At 40.8% G+C, this 17,635-nt stretch overlaps 1 long non-coding RNA gene across 1 annotated transcript in view; it reads right to left on the bottom strand.

Annotated features, from left to right (window-relative positions):
* LOC122792458 overlaps window positions 1-13,078 on the bottom strand; it is a 110,983-nt gene extending 97,905 nt beyond the window's left edge. The window contains exon 1 of the long non-coding RNA XR_006363310.1: window positions 12,928-13,078. This is a non-coding gene — a long non-coding RNA (uncharacterized LOC122792458). The remainder of the gene's footprint in view (window positions 1-12,927) is intronic.
* Between the last annotated feature and the right edge of the window lie 4,557 nt (window positions 13,079-17,635).

The raw sequence follows: 17,635 nt of genomic DNA, 5'->3' as shown, positions 1-17,635 counted from the left end.
TATTAGTAATAGGTTGTAAAGTCCTACAGTTTGAAAATATCTGACCCCAAGGGGTCCTGTGTCTGTTAATCCCAACTGTTTAAATACCTTAGATATCAGATTGACCCTGCACATAACTTCTCCTTCTATACTGAATAATTCTCTTTCAGCTCTGAAAAGCCCTTTCTGTCTACAGGCTACCCAATGAGTGTCACTAATGTACTTTAACTAAGCTGCAATATGCTCTGCTCCTCATTATCACACTGGGTCATCATCCTGGCAGTTCTAAGTATTTTCAAATTTCAAATCACTGTCAACAAGCTTTGCTGTTTCAGTACTGTAGATATAGGAAGTATCACTGGAAAATGCATAAAATAACTAACCAGTTACACAGAAGGACAGTTACCTATTCTTGTCCCAACTGCATAAATCCTTCTTTAAAGATTATTGCTCCTGGCTTACCCAAAACATTGGAATTTTTCTCTTCTATACTCAGTTCCTTGTCAGCAAGTCTTTGTGATTATCCTTAAATGATGTGTTTCTCCCTTCAGTTTGGTGATGTCTTTTTCATAATCTGGCTATATTTTGTGGAACAACTTCCCACCTTTATTTAGAAACATTCCTGAATATGTTTTCAAGATAAACTGCTGAGCATTTTACTATGACTACCAAATGCAGGTGCTTTTCTGTTCCTGTATGAATACTTCTGTAATTTGTTGATAAGGACGTATTATCTGTATTTTGCTCTTTATTTATGGTGCTGCTGAATATGTTCTTTACTGGTGAATACTATAATTATAAGCAGTATAATCTGATGGACTGAATATCTATGCATTGTGCATGCTTGAGGGTCCTTTGGACAAGGCCACTTCATTTGTTACTAAGCAATCAAACAAACAAATAAATAAATAACATGACCTGGTCCATTCTGCAGCGCACTGACTCACTGTTGAGTACCACTGTTTAAAGCTACTCCCTTCCACTGCATGCTGAATCTGACCATAGTAGCAATACCACCCCACTGTGTGTTGAATCTGACCACAGTAACAATACCACCCCACTGTGTGTTAAATCTCACTTTAATGCCACTGTTCCCAGGTGTTCCATCAAGGTACATGGAATCTGAAATTGCACTACTATTGAAAACAAACATACATTTTCATCTTCAGCATCAGCCTGCTGTGTTACATCACATATTTCCTATTTGTACTCCAAACATGACAGTTGTTCCACATACGATAGACTTAACTGAAAGTGCCGAAAGGATAGGTGCTGGCAGGGTGTCTTTCATCTAGTGCCTTAGGCATAACTGTCTGACATGAGAACCGGTCTTGCTAAAAAACAGAAGAAGACAAAACAGATAAGAGATTTAGACTGTGTGTTACAGCCTCTCCCTTTCATTGTATTTGAATAATTTGGATTAGTTTGTTGAAAAGGGAAAATGAAAATCAAAAATAAATTGTGCTTGCAAATAACCATTTGAATTTCAAAATATTTGTTATACTTTGTAGAATATATGCAAATGACCTGCATTTTGCTTTCTGCCTGCAGTTCCATATTTGCTCTGTTGGGCAGGCATCTGCTGGCTTAGATAGATAAGATTCGACTCTATAAATATAGGTGAATTACTCTCATTCACCACTGTATGGTACAGAGAAAAATCTAAGAGCAGTGCTGTCCGCATAAGTATTTAATGTTCACCAAACGGCAAGGGAAGAGCTACTGGGACACAGATTATTTTGGTAATAACTTTTCAGTGCATGATGGAACCATACTCAAAGTATTTTCAGGACAATGTTTATCATTTTTAGCAGTAGTCAAGCATGGCATAGAAAGAAATAATATGACTCGTTTATAGGCATTGCCCTCTCGTTGCTCTGTCTTGTTTCTGCTTTTTCACCAGATTAATTTCCTGATTTCACCATATTTATATTTGTGTGGTTAACTCACTTCTGTCAGGTATTACAATACATGTCAGAGATACTGTGCAGTTATTGTAGTAAGCAGCCCAAGGGTGTCTTGTGATTCTGCTCTGAACTGTTGTTTGAACCAGTAAAATAAACACAATTGGTGAAGCAGGTGTTTTATTGCTTTCAGTTTCCAAACATATGGATAGATTCCAAAACACCAGGGCAGCACTGCACAGGAAGTGAAGCTCTGACCTGTGGAGAAGGCCATATATTGTAAAATGTCAACATGTCATAGAGAACTTACTGGAGAAAAAAGACTCAGATGAGTCAGAGTAAGATCCTGAAGACACCTGTTCAATGAATACTTACAATGCCTAAAAACAAAAATGAAATGGATATTTATAAAAAGCAACCTGTAATGAATCCACAAACATAAATATTATGCAGTTGTTAGGGTGGGTTGGTCAGTGATATTCACATAAAGGCAATGCAAAATATATATATCAAATACTGATACCAGCCCTGTGGGATGATGGATAAAGCTGTCAAGTGACCCACATTCAATAACAGCATCGGCATCTGAGAGATTGGTCAGGGGGAGGATGTCCTTACCCGGTTGATGCCAACTTGCTCACCCTGAGTGGATGGAGGCTTCTAGACTTACTGCACTGATGACACCTACTGGTGAGAGGCTATATTGCCTGTAACAGCTGAACTACTTCATGCTGTACTAGGCAGGGATCACTCTGTTCAGCCAGAGATGCAGAAGATGTGTGTGGGAGCACAGATGCTTCTCCTTCTCCCTGACCAGGAACTGTAGAGAGTCTGTGAGCATCCTGTGTAAAGAGATGCATGGGTCTCCCTACAGGACCTGCAACCTGGCCCACTTTCTACCACTCAGCTCTCGACACTGGGGGAATGGATGGCCCAATACAGCTTCCCAGGCCAAAACAAATGGACTGTAGGACTTTCGCCTAGCCCATTAATGCCCAGCTCTTATTCCCAAAATGAATAGGCTGACTGGGTAACAGTAGTAAAGCAATCTGGCATGAGTCTTGCAATGGTGGGTAAGTGTTTATAACAAAAAAAAAAATCATATATTGGAATAATACCAGAATAAGCAAGGCCAGCTGCAACAACTTAAGACAGTCGCTGTATAGCACCATTTCCCAAGTGCATACATCACCAAACTGTACGCACCACAGAAATGCATCATTACAGTGTCGTTACTTCCATGGGAACAATATTGTTGTTGCTATCAAGTGATATCAGAATTATCTATAGTAAAGAGCTGTCACCACCCAGCTTAGCAACAGTGGATATAATGCAGAATTACAATAATGTCTGCATTTCTATGGATGTTGCAAGAAACCGTAAAGGACTGTATTTCATCTACAAATGCAATAAATCTACATAACCAAGTAAGTCCTTAGTAGTACATCTCTTTTTAAAATATGCCACTATTCTCCTATCCAGAGACATGAAGTTTAATCCTGGACCTATATTTATGTCAGCTATGCACCCCCCTCCCCCCATAACCCTGGCAAAATATCTCAACACTGTATATGTTAATGTTCACAATATTAATAATAAATATGACCTACTGCAGTGATAGCAAACCTTTTGGGCTCAGTGTGTCAGAAATTTGGAAAATGCCTATCATGACTCTGCTGGAGTGTCACCCCCCCCCCCCCCGGTACAAGAGAGAAACAATTCTTTACATATTCATTTATTTGAAAAAATGCAGTCCAATCACATGTGCTGCTATGTATTATAAAAGTAAAAGAAAAATCATTGACTTACAATAGGAAAAATGATATGCACACTGATAATTGGGCTTAAAATAGTGCACCAAGAAATGACACTACTTTTAATAGTAATTTTGAATTGAACTGAAAAAAATATGGAACACATTGCCATATCTCTAAATCTGGACAAAGGCCCATGAAAAAAGGTACAAATCTGTAAGTTGATTAATATAAAATTTGCATGCATATTTATGTAACCCCACCCTCTCCAATGGAATTGTGGGATGCCAACTTTTAAACGCAAACTGATGAATAGACAACAAAAATATGATCATGAAACACAAAATAAGCAGAACAGTAGTGTTTTATTTATATTAATATTTGAACTTGTGCAAAGCTAAAATACAATTTTCATTTATAAAAATAAAATTAACTGCGGCTGCGCTTTGGCCTTCTTTATTAAATAACACAGCATATAAATTGAAAGAAAACTGTTTCATTTATATTATTAACATCTGAACTTGTACTAGTCTACTGCTACACATATAAAACAATCAAACAAATTATTTCTAACAAGTACTACACTGTGTGAATTGCTTTCAAGAACAAAAACAAGTGCAGACTATCTCTCAATCTGTTAGCACAACAGTCAGCACTCAGCAGTTAGTGATAAAGCCAAAAATGTAAGTGGCAGGGTATACACAATACATTACATGAACTGACATTACACAGTATTGTAACACAGGTGCAATATTATATTATTAGCAGCCACAGCATACACATATTATGGGTAAATATGAAACAATTAGTATCAGCTTACTAACAATTTCAGCTACAAAACTCACTGGGTGGTTAAAATCTTTTACTTTATACTTGCAAAAAAAGTTATTTTGATGACTTAATATTATAATTCAATATTATTTTCCATGAATATACTTAAGATAACATTATATTGCAGTTTCTTATTCATTATGCTATGATATGCTATTAATCGCCACCCCAGCACCCCATGATAGTGTGTGAGGTATGAGATACAAAATTATACATTGCATCAAAAGTCAGTAATGGATAGAACTGAAATTAAAATCAGCAGAAGCCAGAAGGCACAGATACAGTTCCACAGAATTAATTATTTAGTTATACGACTGCAGATATTATGGCCATACCTCTCAATCTATTAGAGCAAGAAATCTAGACAAATTCATAAATAATGGGGGACAAAACAAAGGCATAGAAATAGTTAGTGACACTGTTTAAATACTGCTCTTCCAAACTTAGACTGTGCTTGTGGACAGAATAACAGATTTTGCATAGCATGAATTTTCTGAAGGATGAAGTCTGAAACCCAAATGTAATGTCTACTGCCTGCCATTATTTTCTGAGTTCAGTCCTCAAAGATCTGCCACTGACAGTGATCTGCCAGAAAACTACAATTTTATGAGAAATGGAACCCTACCTTAATTCCCTTAAGTAGTTTCAAGTACGTACAAGCACCAAAAGGAAACATCTCCCAGACCCCCACTAATCCCTTCAACAGTATATTTCCAAATATGCACAAGCACAAAAGGAAACATTTTCCCCAGGCTTGGTTTTGATCAGTTTCTCGTTAATTCCAAATGCAAACTAAACTTTAATATGGTCTCGGTAATCTCAGTTTTTGCATGGCAATCTGATACACTGCTGTTTAAATTTGTTGGATTGCTAAATCATTGTATAATAAATGTTAACATACCTCTCAAACTCTTGGCACAAGAAATCTGGACAGAAACACAAACAACAGGGGGAGAAAGGACCAAAATAGGGACAGATTTTAAATATTGCTCTTAGAAAGTTGTTAGAATACCAGGGTTTTCATTAGCATGTATTTTCTGAAGGATATGATGTCTGAAACTCAAATGTCTTGTCATCATTTAATGACTTCAATCTGCAGTGATTTAACAGAAAACTACAAATTTTATGAGGAACAGACCAAACATATAAGCCAAAAAATCTGGACATTCTGCAAAAATCTGGACAGTTGAGAGGTATGAGCTGCTGCTTAACAGAAACAGCAAAATAACACAGAAAGGCTGCTCCTGGACATATTGGGCAAAGCTGAACAGTAGTAGTAGTAGAATGTCAGTTGGACTGGGCCAGTGAATTTGAAAGCAATGTCTACCAAGGCAAGAGTCATGCAGTATGAAGAATCTGTTTTTAATTTATTTTTTAACTGAGTAAATTTACTAGGCACAACTGCCTCTTTCCAGAGCAGCCTGGAAGCCCTGTGTGCAAAAGTGACTTCTTCACAGCCACACAGTAGCACATCTAGACCGAGGGAATCAAACATGGGATTACAACGAGTCTGACCGACAACTGCTGCAGACTTCCTGCTGGACCCTACCTGGCCTAGACTAAGTGTGCTGAGTCACTGATTGACCATACACTCTGAAACCTAAACACCATCAGCAGGGAATCCATCCCGAGGTCTGGTATAAAAGCCACATTAGTGGGCTGCACTGACTTTCCCAGTATAAGAACATTGTGCCCAGGTATCTTGTTTAAAGAGCCAGAATAAATAATTATCTGAGAAATACATCCATTGCTATGCCTTAATGCTGATTTCTGCAGATTTACACCAAATTGTTTTAGTGAAATTCAAGTAATGTCATGAGTCTGTAGATTTTATTAATATACACGGAGCTGACTATATTAAGTACACAAAACTGGAACAATTTTTGCTCAGACTGTAAAGGCTTTGCATTTGCATAATGTTGCATAAAACAATACAGAAAAGTATTATTTAACAGACAATGCTTCAGTCATGGTCAGAAATTTACTTTGCTATGTTTCTTGAGGTTGTAGGTCATGACATATGTGTCTGTAATAACATGAAAGTAACTTTAATGCCTCCCTTATGAGTATTTGGTTATCTGTGATCATCACCTTCACACAATTGCAATCACAAATGAGCTAATACTACTGAACAAGAATCACATTCACAAGTAAATAATCAAACAGAAAAAGCATCTTTGCAGGGGGACAAATTCCCACTGCACCTCACCATACCCCACTATTTATATATCACCATACCGCCACTATTTATATATACCATCTGTGAAAGTGCACCATCATGAGGAAAGGGAAAATCCCAAGTGCACTGCAATTTAACCTTCCAGAAAAAAGATGACCATTCACACACTAGTGATCACACAAGTAAGTGCTGGACACTACTGCTTCACAAACAAGCCTGGCTTCAATATGAGATACAGCCTGGTCAGGTATATCACTATCCCTGCTGCCCAGGACATAAGGGTCTGTTTAATCTAAGGCACATTTTTGGCATCAAATGCTACCACAGATGCAATGAGACATGCTAAAAGGGCAGTGGAGGGAGACTTATTCAGACAGACAGGGTAAACTTCCTTTTCTATGACCCAATCCAGTAACATTTTGTGAAGGATTCAGCTTGTATTTTTAATCTCTTCTTTTTTTGAGACACTGGCTTCAATTCTAGTTGAGGGTGTATCTTTACCAGAAAGGCTCATCCAGACTCTGCTACACTTTGCTGTGAAGGAAAGGTTAGTTTGCTGTTATTTTTTGTATTACTGTATTGCCTTTCTATATTTTGAATACTGTAGTTTGTTTTCTTTACTTTGTGTTTTGCTTGCATTCTGTTTTAACAGCATATTAAAACTTCAAAAGAGACCACAGCTCTCTCTGTTCTGAGTCAGGCAGAATTTTTCCCGCCCTTCCACCCATTTAAGTTGTCTTGTTAAATACCACTGTCTTTCTAGTTGCCCGCCTCTTATGTTAATCTGACCATATATCTCATTTCTCTCTACTTTCACTGGCTTATGTGAGTAATCACAAAATCATCATTTTTGAAATCCCACCCCTTCAATTATTTAAATTTATTGGCCATCCTACAATATTTCATAGTACCAAAATACAAAAGTGACCACCCCTTTCAATCCATCTTGCTGTTTTAAAAATAGTAACTCTCCACTAAACTTTAACTTTTTAAACAGGTAAAACTCAAGTTGCCTACTTTCACATCTAACTTCTCTAGTGCACACTGCAGAGTGCATTCTTTTTAATCTTACCTTTAAGCATCCCTGTGACTAGCACTTTCTCTAATACCTGCTGGAAAGCACTAGGAAGCCTTAAACTCATACAAACACTGAACTCTCCTTGTTAACAAGGAGAAATTAATAGTAGGCACTAAACAGCCTATAATTGCAAAGTACCTTGCTAAGGAAACAGCTCCTATACTTTACAAAAAAAAAAAAAAGCCCCAAACCAAGCATGTCCAAGGGTCAGCTTCCAGTGATTTCTCCTGTCCACCTGGTGAATCTGGGCATACTGGGGGAATGCAGCAATTGCCTCATGTACACAGACAACCCTCTCCTCCTACCACCCAACACTACAACCTGTGAGAGATGCACTTACATAGCCAAAATGGAAGCAAAGCTCTCTCCACCCAAGATTGTGCTAAACAGTCAAGAGGAGAAGGTTAACACCCACACTACATCTCAAGCAACACATAGCCCTTCTAAACCCGCACCACCAACACCCACATATAGCAACACTAAATCCACATATGCGGAGGCCCTTAACTGTAACCTGCCCAAGCAACAAAGACCTCTGAAGCTGAAATGCAAACAAACACCAATCACAACCAATGTGTCACATAGTTCACAACACCAGTGTGCCACCCAGCAACAGCCCCTAAGGCAAGACAATGTACCTAACACTTTAGTCATAGGTGACTCTATAGTCCGGCACACTGATGTCCCTCTCACCAGGTTGAATAAGGAGAAAATTACAGTCAGCTGCCTGTCGGGTGCCAGGATCCGCCACATAACGCATGCACTCAAGTCACTCCACAACAAGTACAAATATGACTCTGTCATTGTCCATGTTGGAGTGAATGACTTGAGACGTACCTCCCTGGACTACATGAAAAGAGACATGGAAGAGCTCTTGGATCATGTGGCCCAGGCAGGTATGACCCTAGCCCTGAGTAGCATCCTGCCTTCGCCCAGAATGATACCACAATATAAGGATAAAATGATTGACTTCAACAATTGGCTAAGCTTATGGTGTCATTCAAAGGGGATCCAGTATCTGTCTGCCTGGGATGACATGATTGACAGACCACGATGCTTTGCCAGAGATGGTCTGCACCTGTCACCCCTGGGATTCAGGTTACTGGCTAAGGCTCTTGCCATCCCTATAGTGCCTTTTTTAGGCAAACTTCAAAGGACAAAACCACCACCGTAACAGGTACAAGCATGCAAAATCTGAAGGTAATGCTACTCAATGCTAGAAGTCTAAACCTCAAAATGCACTCTCTCGAGGCACTCCTAAAATGGAGAACATTGATATGTGTGCAGTAACTGAGACCTGGTTGAAGGATCCAGAGACCACGACTGCAATACCAGGCTACAACTCTTACCACACTTTTCGGCCACCAAACCAGGACCGAAACACTAAAGGTGGAGGAGTGTCAATATTCACCAAGGATATTCACACCACCAGGCTAGTTGGCCAACACAATGTGTCTGAAATTCTCCAAGTGCAACTAACACTAGGTAAGACTGCAATCCAAATTGTAGCTTGCTACAGATCCCCACCATACCCCAAGATTCTCACTACACCTTTCTAAACATACTGGAAAATATTAAGATAGAACCAAACACCCTAATACTGGGTGATTTTAACTACCCTGCCATTAACAGGGAAAACTACTCATGTCCCAACACTTTTGCGCAACGGTTCTTGGAATTCATAAATTCCAATGCCCTGGATCAACTAATCCATAGTCCCACCAGGGGCTCCAATATCCTAGACCTGGTCATTACCAACATGGGAAATCAATGCTCCATACCTATGGTCACCCCCTCACTAGTCAGGTCTGACCTTAAGCTAATCACCCTTAACATCCACATCCCACCCCCACCCCCCAGTAAAGAAACCACCATAAAAAAACTTCTCCAAAGCCAACTTCATGCTACTCAAGTCAGAAGTGACAAACTTCATAACACCCATGCAGACGGGAACTGAAAGTTCAACTGCTGAATCCTACACTAAGGCACTGTATGAGCACATCCACTCGTGCATGAATCGTGCCATCCCAAATAGAACCAAAATGCTCTCATCCAAAAAAAGGAAGCCAATCTGGTGGTCCCCTGCTATAAACAAACTTTACAACAAAAGGAAGAAACTTTTGCAGAAAAGAGGAAAATCACAGGATGCAAAAAACTCCCTTACTAGCCTCAGTAAGAAACTGAGATGCCTTATAAAATCCTCCAAAGCTAGTTACGAAAATAAAATTGCCAAAGATTCCAAAGACAACCACAAAGCATTCTATAACTATGTCAAGAATCTAAATGGCAATGCTCAGATCTGCTCTGAGCTAAAACAGAATGGCATTAAATATACTGATCCAAAGGATATTGCCAGTATCCTGGCAGATCGATTCAGTGCCAACATCACCCCCCCTCTCATCCCCTAAATGGCCCATCTCAATACCGGAAGATTGCCAAATTCCAGTAATAACGGTCACACAGGTACAAAACGCACTCTCTAAAGCCAAGAATACAGCATCCATGGGACCAGATGACATCCCGGGCTGTGTACTACATGAACTACAATATGAACTGGCACCTCACCTAAGTGTCATGTTTAATCATAGCCTCACCTCAGGTTTCATGCCCACTGAGTGGCGCAGAGCTACAGTTATCCCAATCCACAAGGGGGGATCCACCTTGGATCCCGGAAACTACCGTCCCATCAGTCTGACAAGCCTTATCTGCAAGGCCATGGAGCGTATTATCATGGAACTTATAAACAAAGACATTGGCAACCTTCAAACACTGGACCCCACCCAGTTTGGGTTTGTGAAGGGCCGATCTTGTCTCCTGAACCTGATTGACTTCTTTGAATCAGTCTCCAGAGCCATGGACAAGGGTAAGGTGGTCCACATAGCCTATCTAGACTTTGCCAAGGCCTTTGATACCATCCCCCACTCTGGAATCATAGATAAACTTACTAAGTTGGGCATTAATCCCTATGTCACCCAATAGGTTGCTAAATGGCTTACTGATAGAACCCACACTGTAAAAGTAGCCGACTCCAAATCCAGCTCCAGACAAGTGACAAGTGGAGTACCTCAGGGTTCAGTCCTGGGGCCGCTCTTGTTTGGCATCTACTTCTCTGAAGTACGGGTCAACACTAAGGGACTCTGGCTAACAAAGTTTGCAGATGACTGCAAACTGGGAGCCATTATTGAATCCCCAAATGATGTGGATACTCTACAAAAGGGCCTTACAGAAACAGATGCTTGGTGCCAGAGCCATGGGCTCAAGCTCAATGCCAAGAAATGTATTGTTATCCCCTTTGGGAAAAAACTTGTATCCATGAATTACCATATAGGTGGCAGTACACTAAACACAGAAAGTGTGATAAGAGACTTAGGGACACAGGTGGACAGTGGTCTCACCTTCGATAACCACATCGCCACAACAGTCAGGAAATCCTTCTATGTGGCACACCTCATCACGAAGGGCTTTTCATCCAGAAAAAAGGAGGTCATTGTCCCACTGTACTCATCCCTCATTAGACCCATTATAGAATACAACGCCCCATTTGGTATGTACCTCTCAAGACATCTGCAACAACTGGAAAGGCCTCAGAAATACCTCACTAAAAGAATCACAGGCCTAAAGCAGATGCCCTACGCTGACCGCCTTAAAAACTCCAGCTATACTCTGTCGCATATCGTCTACTCAGAGGCGATCTCTGCTTAACATACAAGGCCATGTCAAACCCAGAGCTGTTGGACATGCTACACTTAAAGAAATCCCAATCCTTCAGAGCTACACGCTCCAGGGATCTAAACCTTGTCATCACAATAAACAAAACATGCTGGAGGGATAGGTTCCTGACCCAGAGACTCCCCAGACTCTGGAATAGATTGCCCATACATGTCAAGCAGAGTGCCTCTTTGGACCTCTTCAAGAGGAACCTTGACGATTGGATCGGAGAAAGGAAATTCACCCCAGGGATCACGTCAGTCACCCTGCTAGACAGGGGTCCAGGAAAGTAAATAATGTGGGAAGAAATAGCCAGGGAATTGTTATGGCTAGGCTTGTATAGGCCCTAGGGCTGATAGCCTAGTACCAACCTATGAACCTATGAACCTGTGAATCTGTCCATGTAGGTTACTTAGGCCTGAATAAATAAACTCATGCATCTGATGGTAAAAAAGGTCATAATAACCTGAGTATTCAGATGGTTACAGTCAAGCACAACAGGTAAAAAGAGGAGGACTCCAGTCCTTTCTTTTTCTTCAGTGGAGTTCATCAGGCTTCTGGTCTGGGGCTATTTCTTTTTGGTATATTTTTTCTCACATGTTAAAAGTGATTCTAGTGTCTAGGTCTCCAAATATGCAGATAATGGCAGACTTGGAAACATAGTCCACACCAAAGGAGTCTCCTTTTGCAAAATAAATAAATACATAAATACATTGTCCTATCTCCCCTGTACTGTGTATACTATATAAAATATCACAAGTTCCATTAAATATGAACACAAATACTACAGAGTATACCACAGAAAATGGCCACCTAAGTAGTGTAAGTCCTAACATCAGTTTTGCTGAAAGCTTCACCAGAATTTATCTCCTAAATAGTGAAAAGTCATTTGAGTGTTCACAGTTTTCTGATCTTATTATCTAGAAGTCTTTCTATATCCATTATGTGACTAAGTATAACAGGCAGATATTTCTTATGTAACCTGCACCAGTATTAAATCCACCTGTCCCCAGCATTCATCAAGATTTTTAGCATAGATTTTAACATCTAGGAAGCATGTAACCCTGCCTATTGCACACACTGTTACCTTTATTGAAACAGCAGCATACATTTGCTTTATTACTCACTAAAACTGTCTTATGCCTGGCTCAGACATTTATGAATTTATTCACACCATATTTTTAATCTAATTTTCTTTTCAGGGACTTGACGATTTCACATCATTATGTATTAATTTTCACAGTTTCATTTGGCAGCTTGTTCTACACCGTTTCACTGCTTGGGTAAGTGCAAGTGCCTTAAGCTTTAATGAGTTAGAGCACTCTAGGAGGAAATCAGCAGCCTTAACATAATCTGTTCATACTGTACCACATATTTGTCACAGCGATAGCATTAACATTACACCTCCTCTCCCTTTACCCTATCATTTCTAAATAATACATCATCACTTGAAGGAGACAGGAAAGGAAATTACTTTTTACTTTAAAAGGTTACCTTTTAGTTGCGAGGAACATCATTACATGGTTCGCTGTCTGTGTCTTCACTCTGCACTAATTAACTACCGCGCTTCGTGAACAATCCACTTAATGGCTAGCCTGCACTTGTACTTCCTTAGCTGATAATAAACAGTCAGTAGTACACCACCCTCAAGCTCAACCATATTCTGACAGGCTGGTGGCAGTCTGCTCATGATGCTGACATCATCATGCACAGCCTGCACGCAATGATGTCAGCAAAAATTAAAAAAAAAAAAAAGACAGGGAAATTCGGAAATTAAGGGGGCCACTTGGGAATTCATGGCACTCCAATATTTTGACCTCAAAATCGTAAATACCAAGGAATTCAGTATGGTTGAGAGGTCTGCATATTGCATTTGATTTGATTACCATCAACTAATTACTTTTTGTTGCTGAGTTTTAATAGATAAGTACAGGGTCGCATATTTCTTGTATTTTTGTTCATTCAGTTTCTTTGGTAACTCGGGTGTTGGTGAATGCTGTTGGCAAAATGTTGTGGCGTGTCACCTTTGACACGCATGTCATAGGTTCACCACTACTGACTTATTGGAAGCTTAATTGCTTCAGTGTAATCATCAGAGAGACTTGGCTGAAACAGGATGACCCACTTCCGCTTTCTTTTACAAATAACTACCACTCTGTACATCATGGGCAACATGGACTTAAAACATGTGGAAGGACTTTAATCTCAGCAAGTCACCATACCAAACCTCTTCAAATTCCTTCACTGCCAGTGCTAATCTAACTGGTTAGTTATTATGATAAAGGCATGCTCCAACAACTCTAAAGGGTTCCTATTACATTATCGAACTTCTAGAAGGTCGAACACCAGATGTTCAAACTTGGAAGATCGAAATGTGATAACATCGGAACATCAGAACAGCGAATTTTATCCCAGGGAAACAATTTGCTGTTATGAAAAATACACACACAACACAAGCACGCCAAAAATCTTATAAACCTACACTAAACCTCACATACACAGCTATCTATGCACTAAACTTAATCCAAACCCTAAACCTAAGGTCCATCACTACCACACACCTACCTTATCCACACCCTAACCCTAAGGTCCATCACTATCGCACACTTACCTAACCCGCACCCTAACCATAAAGTCCGTCACTATCGCACACTTACCTTACCCGCACCCTAACCCTAAAGTCTGTCACTATCACACACTTACCTTACCCGCACCCTAACCCTAAAGTCCGTCACTATCGCACACTTACCTTACCCGCACCCTAACCCTAAAGTCCATCACTATCGCACACTTACCTTACCCGCACCCTAACCCCAACATCCGTCACAATCGCACACTTACCTTAACCCATTCCATAACTTTCGCACCACAGTGGCGAAAATGTCGAAGTCGCAGAAACGTCTAACTTAATTCTTTCCCTGGGAAAGAATTCAGACTTCTGCAACTTCGACATTTTCAACTTTTGAACTTCCAAGTTCGAACTTCTGTAGTTCAACCTTCTGGAAGTTTGATTAGGTAATAGGAACCCACTCTAAATGGTTAATTATTATGATAAATGCATGCTGCAACAACTCTGACTGGTTAGTTATTATGATAAATGCATGCTCCAGCACTGCTAACTGGTCAATTATTATCATACATGCATGTTCCAGCAACTCTAATTGGTTATTTATTATGAGGAATGCATGTTCCTAAAACATCACTGGTTAGTTATTATGAGAAATGTGTGCTCTTCCTGCAATGCAAGTACTGCCCAGAATGTGGGTATTGACCTTATCTATGCCTACACGGACAAGGGTCTACTTACAGATATAGTATCTTTCGATCTAAAAAATTGCATTCAGTCTTGTTGACCACCACTCTGCTTTTTGGTAGGTTCATAGGTTCATACTTGGCTATCTGCCCTAGGGCATTTATAAGCCTAGCCAGAGTGTGTTTGGCTTTCGCCACCCATTTTAAATTAATTTTGCTATGCCTTTTTTTGAGGTTAGTATACTGTGCCTCTGTCTAACAGTGACACAGAAGTGATAGCCGGGGTAAACCTACGATCTCCCATCCACTCATCAAGATTCCTCTTGAAGAGAGTCAATGTGGGACTCTGCCTAACCTGGACTGGGATTTTATTCCAGAGTGAAGGGAGCCTCTGGGTTATGAATCTGTCCCTCCAGCATGTCCTATTTATTTCAGTGCTGAGGTTCAAGTCTCTCGAGCGCGTTGCTCGATGGGATTTGGATTTTCTGAGGTGCAGCATGTCCATTAATTCTGGGTTGGACATGGCTTTATACGTCAGGCACAGATAGCCTCTGAGCAGGTGGTATGCCACTGAGTAGAGCTGGAGTTTCTTTAACCGGGCAGCATATGGCATATGTTTGAGCCCTTTGATCCTCTTGGTGAGGTACTTTTGGGGTCTTTCCAGTTGCTGCAGGTGTCTGGTAAGGTACATACCAAAAGGGGCATTGTACTCAATTATGGGCCTGATGAGGGATGAGTAAAGAGGTACGATGACCTCCCCTGATCTAGATGTGAATCCGTTCATGATTAGGTGGGCTATATAAAATGTTTTTCTAACCACTTTGGCCATGTGGTTGTCAAATGAGAGATTGCTATCAACTTGGGTCCCCAGGTCCCTAATGACTTCTTCTGTACTTAATGGATTACCACCTATGTGGTAATTTGTGGGCACTTTGTTTTTGCCAAAGGGGATGACTATACACTTTTTGGCGTTTAGCTTGAGGCCATGGCTCTGGCACCAGTTGTCTGTTTCTGTGAGGCCCTTTTGGAGGATGCTTGTGTCGGCTGGAGAGTTGATTATGTCACCCAGTTTGCAGTCATCCGCGAACTTGGTCAGCCACAGTCCTTCCGTGATGGCCTGTACCGCCGAGAAATATATACCGAACAAGAGAGGTCCCAGGACTGAGCCTTGTGGGACGCCACTTGTAACTGGTTTGGAGTCTGACATGGCTTCAGCAATTCTAACCATGTGGGTTCTGTCCTTGAGCCAGTTTGCAACCCATCTAGTAACATAGGGGTTTATATTTAAGCTGGTGAGCTTATCTATAATGCCCGAGTGGGGTATTGTATCGAAGGCTTTTGCGAGGTCCAGGTAGGCTGTGTGGACCACCTTCCCCTCGTCAATGGCCTTGGTGACTGTTTCAAAGAAATCAACCAGGTTTAAGAGGCAGGATCTGCCCTTAACAAAGCCAAACTGGGTAGGATCCAGTGTCTGTAGGTCCCCAATATCTTTATTTATGAGGTCCATGATGATCCTTTCCATAGCTTTGCAGACCAAGCTAGTCAGGCTTATGGGGTGATAGTTTCCAGGATCCGTTGAGGCACCACCTTTGTGAAGAGGGACCACTGTTGCTGTACGCCACTCTTTGGGTACATATCCTGCAGTAAGGCTAAGACTGAACAGTAGTTTTATGTTTGGGTTTAGCTCTTCTTGGAGTTCATGTAGGACGCAGCCCGGGACACCATCTGGTCCCATTGATGCTGTGTTTTTTGCTTTGGAGAGGGCGGCTCTTACCTGAGCATCTAAGATGTCAGGGGGGCATCACTCTGTTGGGATAGATATTTGCCCTTTTGGTGGGGAGAGGGGGGGAGAAGTCTGCACTGAACCTGTCAGCTAGGATGTTGGCAATGTCTGTAGGCTCGGTGTATTTTTTGTCATTTTGGACTAATTCTGAGCATATCTGGGAATTCCCACCCAGGTTCCTAACATAACTAAAGAAAGCCTTGTGATTATCCTTAGTGTCCTGTGCAATTTTTCTCTCGAAGCTGGCCTTAGACGATTTTATGAGTGCCCGTAGTTTTTTGCTAATACTGATCAGAGATGCCTTCCCTTTTTGGGATTTTGCTCTATCATGTAGTAGCTTCCTCCTTCTATTGTATAGTTTGTTTATGGCTGGGGTCCACCAGACAGAACGTCTGCCTTTGGAGGATTGGGTCTTGGTTTTATTTGGGATTGCATGATCCACGCATTCCTGAAGGTGTTCATAGAATGCATTTATAAAGGATTCTGTGGTCTGGGCCATATTTTCCACAGGCCCGGGGGCTTTGAAGGATTTCAGCTCGGTACACTCACTTATCTTAGTTCCTCCCCCCACCCCCACCTGCAGTTACCTTTTTCAAAGACTACCTGTCTAATCAGGCTATGTCAATATGCCTTGCTTCCTCTGCATCTTTTCCAACATCCCCCAGTATAGTTTCACAAAAGGCTCATTTTGCTCATCCTCGTCTCCCTCTCTTTAAATGACATCCCGTCAGACTGCTTATGTCTCAGAATAATACTATATGCCAATGTCACCTCAAAGAAGGTTCTTTCTTTGACTTATTGCGGTCATCACTACAAGAACAATTCAGTATCTGCGTCACTGGTTCTGTAACAATAAACTCATTCTAAATCCATGTAAAACAAATACAGCACCCTTTGGAATCATCTGAAGACTTAATGGCAACTCCCCAGTACAACTGTTTGATCTCTGGGGGAACTTTATTCGCTCTTACAATACCTATAAATTTCTTGGCATACATTCAGCTTTCTCACTCAGGTTTTACAAATGCATAAATACAACTGCTACAGTCTAACAGATCTTAAATTCTCTGATAATTTCGGGAGTTATCAAGCACCAAACTTCAGACATGCTGTTGCTAAAAGTAGGCTAGGCCCTTTCATCTCATACTTATTACCAATATTTACACA

The sequence above is a fragment of the Protopterus annectens genome, chromosome 1.part2 (genome assembly GCF_019279795.1).
Source record: "Protopterus annectens isolate FY-2018-M chromosome 1.part2, PAN1.0, whole genome shotgun sequence".
Classification (NCBI taxonomy): domain Eukaryota; kingdom Metazoa; phylum Chordata; order Ceratodontiformes; family Protopteridae; genus Protopterus; species Protopterus annectens.
The sequence above is the reverse complement of the archived record's forward strand: the minus strand, read 5'-3'. Positions and strand labels throughout refer to the sequence as shown.